Source organism: Fragaria vesca, linkage group LG3 (assembly GCF_000184155.1).
Source record: "Fragaria vesca subsp. vesca linkage group LG3, FraVesHawaii_1.0, whole genome shotgun sequence".
Classification (NCBI taxonomy): Eukaryota; Viridiplantae; Streptophyta; class Magnoliopsida; order Rosales; family Rosaceae; genus Fragaria; species Fragaria vesca.
This window is the reverse complement of record NC_020493.1, coordinates 21,477,598-21,484,269: the sequence shown is the minus strand read 5'-3', so window position 1 is coordinate 21,484,269 and position 6,672 is coordinate 21,477,598. Positions and strand designations below refer to the sequence as shown.

General features: G+C 37.0%; 1 non-coding gene across 1 annotated transcript; it reads right to left on the bottom strand.

Annotated features, from left to right (window-relative positions):
• Positions 1–1,520: 1,520 nt before the first annotated feature.
• Positions 1,521–4,784, bottom strand: LOC101293964. The gene is made up of 3 exons (XR_184286.1): positions 3,655–4,784; positions 2,399–2,696; positions 1,521–2,057 (listed from the first exon to the last, which is right to left on the bottom strand). It is a non-coding gene; the product is annotated as an uncharacterized LOC101293964 (transcript).
• Between the last annotated feature and the right edge of the window lie 1,888 nt (positions 4,785–6,672).

Sequence of the window (6,672 nt, the reverse complement as noted above, 5' to 3'; positions counted from 1 at the left end):
AAAATAGATCGAAGATAATAATAAAGCTATTGAATCATTGATTTATCACTTTAGTTTCCTGTCTAAATAGCTGATGACAGAGAAGTAAAGAAACACTCTAACTATTTTCATTGTAGTTTACATTAAATGAATTTAAATAAGAACAATTCAATAAAAAGAAAATGAAAATACATGTCGTGTACTGAAAATATTTTGATCAATAGAAATACAAGTGATTCAAACCAACCAATAATGAAGGATTCGTTAGTCAATTTATATAAATGTATGTAAATAGTACCACGATTGTTACATATGTGGCTGCCTGTAATGGTCATATTCATAGTGATTGAGGCTTTTCAATCTATTCCCGGGGACAATGTCTTTCCCCTTTTCATATTCAGACATTGTCAATTTGTGCTAATAAACCTGTACCTTCAAAGTTTGAGGGTTAACTACTTTTCGTTCATCTAAAATGAGGTTTCATTCAAGTAGATGGGATCACTTATGAGTAAGGACTATTGGTATGGTCCAAAATGCATGTATTTTGGTTTTCGATAATGGCCCGGATTTTTTGTTTCTCCACTTTCTTGTCCCAATCTCATTATCTGGTACAACTATTTTCTTGTTCATTGGCCCCCCATTGACATGAGCTCTATTGATAAAGAAGACACGAAGCATTCAATCTTGCACGCTAGCTTATTCATTTGAACCCTCAGTTTATTCATTTGATGAGTTATGCATGCTAGCTTTATTTTCATTTGAGTGATAAAATGCTTTTCATTCATTGAAGCATGATTCCCATGTTGTGGTCGCATGATTCCCATGTTGTGGTCACATATATAGTTTAATCAATATGAATAAAAAGTAGCTAATTAAAATGAATGTTTATATTATAGAAAGTCTGATGCCTCTGAATATTTAGGAGCAAAATAACTGAAAATAAAATGGAGAGCCATATAACCACTCCTTGCCTCCTTGGAATGCACATGAACATGAATAGTACATAGCAATCAAAGATATCAATAAAAGAATCACAAATATTACTATACTCTACTCTAGTACCTAATAAAACTAAACATGCTCAAACTGATAAAAGCCTAAACATGTTTTCTAGTATAACTAACGAGCTGAGAGAGAATCTGGTAAAAATGTTCTTGAATTATTATTCTTATTTCAAAACGTAGATGATAATTCTAACTAGTGTCTAATTCACTGTCACTATCTTGATTAGCTAGTGACAACATAAATTGCTAAATTGCCACGCCCCAAAGTTCTTTCGAGAGCACTCTCACTCGGTATACAAGCCTGAACCCTCATTTGTATCACGCAAATAGGTAACAATGACCGCAGAGTTAGGCGATCCGCGGTTCTCCTCATAAGCTCTCTGTGATTTTAGCTTCAGCAAGGAGGGGAGGCTCCTCAAAAATACGCATATGTATGAGCATGACTTGAGCTTCAATCACTGACCCAACATTCAAGCTTACACTTGCTTTGTTCTGTTTTGTACTTGCATCGATCATATCAGCATTCAATAGAAATTTAGTTGTCTAAGTTTACAAAGTATCATTTGCATCAACAAAGCAATAAGATCACTGACAATTGCAAAAGATGGATTCTAGTGTTTAACATGCTCAAGTTAAGGCAAAAGCATCTAGGATAATCAGCAATGCTCTCCATTCACCATATAAAAGAGCTTGAAGATAATTGCTCCATGCTCTTATTCAGCGCCATGTTTGGTTCTGCAAGCAGAAAATTGTTTCCACGGGAGGAGACTTCCCACTCTTCCGAAATCTCTATCTGACAAGGAGTGATGAACTGATGATATGATTCAAATTGTGCAAAGGAAACTACACTAATCCAACAAGAATGCGAGCACTAAGATCAGAGCAAGAGTTTCAATTTGCTAAGCTTTGCACTGGATGAGGTCCAACAGTTAAAGACTATATTTGCAATTGCCGAAACTACACCATTCAGACAAAATACAAAAAGACTGAGATCACAACTTGAATTCCAATTCGCTGTGCTTTGCAATGGATGAGTCCGAGAGTTAAATACTGAAACTTGAACTCTTAAACTCCCTGGGAAGAAAAGAAAACATGAAGTTAATAGCAAGTACAAAATGCAAAGGCATCCCAACATTAATCTCAAAATATTTAGGACATACAAAGGATATCAATATCACTAAAGCAGTACATATCGTTGTCAATAGTCAAGAATAAGCGCCCAAGGAATGAAGGTGCCAGTTATTTAACTAGCTTCGGCCATGTCAGTACGAGCATAAACCCTTATTTATTACATTAGATAAGAGAACTACAACAATCTTAATTTTTTTCATAGGAACTAACAATCTTCATTAGGCACAAGAGTATAGCTTCAAGTGATCATTGTTCTAAAGTAACAAAACAGACAGAATATATACCTTAATCCAAATTTACTCATCGTCGCGGTCATCCATCATCTCCAACAATCTCGTTGTCGTCATCAATGTCATTTTCATCATCAACAATATTGTAATCGTTATCACCAAAATTATCATATTCATCATCATCCTCGTGAATTAGAAACGGTAGAATTTCAGCAGATGGTGCCATCCAAATCAATGAAGGTCTCAAAGAATATTCTCTCTCCCCTAATGAGGGAAAGTATAGCTGCAGCTGCTTAATACTAGGTAATGGAGGAGACCATTCTGTCCTGCAATGTTCTGGTATTATGACACCCTATAAGCCATAATGACAACAAGTTATTAAGATGAATATCACAAGAAATACGTAATTGTGTTATGCACTCTTAAACTATATCTTCTTTTTCACATCGCATCATACTAAATAATCTAATTTAAATGCTCACATCAACCAACAAAAAGTAACATAAAACCAATCTGAGTCCTATAGCAGCATACATGTCCTGTCTTAGGTCAGATATGGTAATTTGAAGGTTTATGATTAGCCCCCATCAGGGGTTGCAGATTTTCAAATGCCAACAGAATCAAACCCCAACATCTTTTCCATATCAGATTCCCTCCTAAGCTCCATGTTCTTTACTCACTTAACCTCTTCGTAGTATGAAGACTAGTCTATGTATAGCTTCCGTATCAAATGTACCTCTATGCTACCAAGCCTGATGAGGAGACACACAAAAAAAAGAAGAGAGGAAAGTAGAAAGGGGGGTGGGGGAAGTCTAGTCCTAGTTCTTACTGAAACTTCTTTATCTTACCTTTCATTTTTGAGTGATTTCTAACCCAACTATCCACCACATCCCTACTATTCCGACGATTCCGATACCTATCAATCATGAGGTGTATTACACAAGAAAGTTCTGAAACACCGATTAAATGCATGAGTGGAACAAAGGCGCAAATGACCAAAGGGATGAAGATCATGATGTAACGCAATGACCTTTTCCCCCATTTCCACGTGTGCAATTATCTCCCCTCGGACTTACAAATCAGGGGAAAGGGTATATAAGTTATAACTAACCAAAAATATTTCTACTTTGAGTAAGCTAGTCTAGAATCATTAAGTTTAAAAGGATGAGGAATTCAGGCAATCGGGTTAAAATTGAAAGTTACCTTTTGTTTTTGGTCTAACTTCTGGAACAACTATGTGCAAATTGCAATGATAGATATAAGAGGCCAGAAACAATAAACAGCAATAAAAGAATTGAGATAGAGATTACCTCATCCTCTGCAATATGTATCTTCACTTTTTTGGAGCAATCGAAACTTCCAAGAAATTCTCGCATAGCAGAATAATATTCAATGGGCCATAAGGTCTCCCAAACTCTGATTGTAGAGGTTACTAAATTCGCAGGAGCTTCCGCAAAATTGACCTTGGCCTTCAGATATCCACTAACCTCAAAGGACTCCAGATGTGGAGTATAAACGAGTTCTCAATGCTTTGTTGGCATTCATGCAATAGAAGCTTTTTCAATCCCTTGCAAGAGATGTGCACATGTTTCAAGCCATCACATTCCCATAAGTACATAGTCCTATGGTACGGACAGGTACAATCCGCATAGAATGTAAAAGACTCCAAATTCTTGGCAGTAACTTGGACTCTCATAGAATGACAATGCACAATTTCCAAGGATTTCAGACTGTCACTTGAAATTTCAAGGTCCATAGTAGACCGGCCAAGCCTACAACTATGAATTGACAAATGCTCAATGCAAGGACACCCTGAAAATAAGCTGGGGATGGCCCCAATGGCTGTGGCATCCCTATCATCCAAAAATGTCACGTCTTTGAGGGACATGGTTTTCAATGAGGGAAGGCTCACAGGGCCATTAATTCCGGAACTTGCATATACTCTCACATTCTCCAAATTCAGTCCAGTTAAACATTGCAGAGTTAAACGTCATGGGTAATCAGCAAGTTTTGATGCAATTTATTATTATCCTGAAGATATAACTCTTTGACGCACCTCTCAATTGCAAAATCGACCCATTCTCTTACCAAAAAGTAGCCGTATTGGAGGTTGGCTCGAATCCTCAACTTGTCCAAGTGCCTCTGACCCCTGCATCGTCTGAGAGAGTAGCGCAAGAAGTCGACGAAACATCGAGGTTCGCGAAAGCGTTTCTCTTCGATATCGATAACAGGGAAGGAAGGCCAGAGGGATCTCCACTGCTTCGAAACGGCGGTTGCCACAGCGGCGTCTCTGACTGGAAGGAAGGAGAGGATCTTCTCGATGACGTTGTCAGGTAAGTAAGGGATTGTGTTGGCGGAGGTGGCAGCGGTTTCATCATCTTCTTCTGTGCTCCTTAGGGTTTTGTACCATTTCCTTCTCCACATTTTTCAGTGTTTTCGGCGGTGGTAGTGAAATGTGACGACGCTACTAGGATAAGTCGGGGGGGGCTTTGGGCATATAGGAATGGAAAGACTGAAATACACTTGGGCCATCAGGGTAATTATGAGAATTACACGTTAGAAAAGTATGGGTAATTTTGTCATTCAATGTAATTTTCTGTGATTCTATTGAGCCGTCTTACTGTGAGTTCGTCACGTGGTAAGAAAAACACTACATAAAAACTTTGCTAGAATGGTCCTCATTAGAAAGGTTTCTTAAAAAAAACTTATAATTGACTCATAGAGTATTTTTACTTCCCTATTAAATGGATGAAGCAATACACAGTTAAATGTCCTCGTTAGAAGAGTTCCTTACAAAAAAGACTCATAATAGACTCATAGAGTATTTTTACTTCCCTATTAATATTGTTAGTAAAAATTTGATCTTAGTGGTTGTGTGACTTGTGTCCTTTACTAACTTTTCGTTTACTGTTATTTTTTGTAAAATAACTTTGCGACGATGTATCATGCATGTCAAATGATGCTTCTGAATTTTGATAAATGAGCTAGGAGATGATCCACTGCCAGCAATGGTTGGTTAGCTCTAAAATGGAGAGAACCGGAGAAGCGTCTCTTAAAAGCATGCATTTGCAACATTACCATCAAAGATTTGAAATCAGCAATCCATGATCTCAAAGGTCTAATGGAAAATCTTAAGAAGAAGAACAAAGGAGGCATCATTCTGAAACCGGTGAAAAGTATATCACCCAAAGAAAATTGTACTTTGGTTATTAGGTAAATAAGTTTTCTAAAACAAGTGTTTTCCTGTAATTCTAAAGTATTTTAGTCTACAACAAACCAAAGATGTGTAGAGCGAACAAAAATATTTAGTAGTGTAACAATAGACGCACCAGAAATGTACATGCATAAACGAAAGCCACTAATTCAGCGAAACAAAAACCACAATACCAACCACGAGGTGTAAGGAGAAAAACGAAAGTCACACGTCAATCATAGTTGCAGTTAATAGAAATTAGTCGTCTGAGTTAACAGCTTATCATTCGCATCAACAAAGCAATAAGATCTATTAATTGGTTTAAACCAAGTAGAGGAATAAGACAAGGAGATCCTCTGTCTCCTTATATCTTTATACTTTGCATGGAACCTTTAATTAGGAATCTAAATTCTCTGACCAAAAACTTGAAAACAAATGTTGGTCTTCTTTCCTCCCCCTGTGGGTTTAGAATCTCAAACCTAGTGTTTGCGGATGACCGTTTGATCTTTGCTAAAGCTACTAACAAAGCTGCTAAAAACATTCTACATAGCCTAGATCTTTTTGCTAAAGTTTCAGGTCAAAAAATCAACTTTCATAAGTCCTCCCTTTTCTTTTCTAATAATACTAACAACTCTGTTAGAACCAATATCTCAAGTATACTTGGTATCCGACAGAAAAAAGTTATAGGGACGTATTTAGGAATTCATAATATAGTTTTCTGGAAAGACCCAGTTAACTCTAGAGAACTCTTTTCCAAAATAAATGGTAAGCTCGCGGGTTGGAAAAAAAGTACCTTATCGAGAGCTGGTAGACTAACTCTCATTAAGACAAACCTTTCTGGAATGCCAAACCATGTTCTTTCATTTTCAAATGCAATAAGAAGCTCTCAAATTCTATAGATAAAGAAGCTAGAAACTTTCTTTGGGGTTCAAATGCTACAACTCCCCCAATTGCTTGGGATAAAGTCTGCACCCCAAAAAAAGTTGGGGGACTTGGTGTGAGACCAACTGCCTTCTATAACAATGCTGCAATTGCTAAACTAGCTTGGAAAATAATTACGGAGCCTAATAATTGGTGAGTACAAATTATTAAAAGAAAGTACCTGCGAAAAAATCCTTCTTTCAGGCTACCAAGA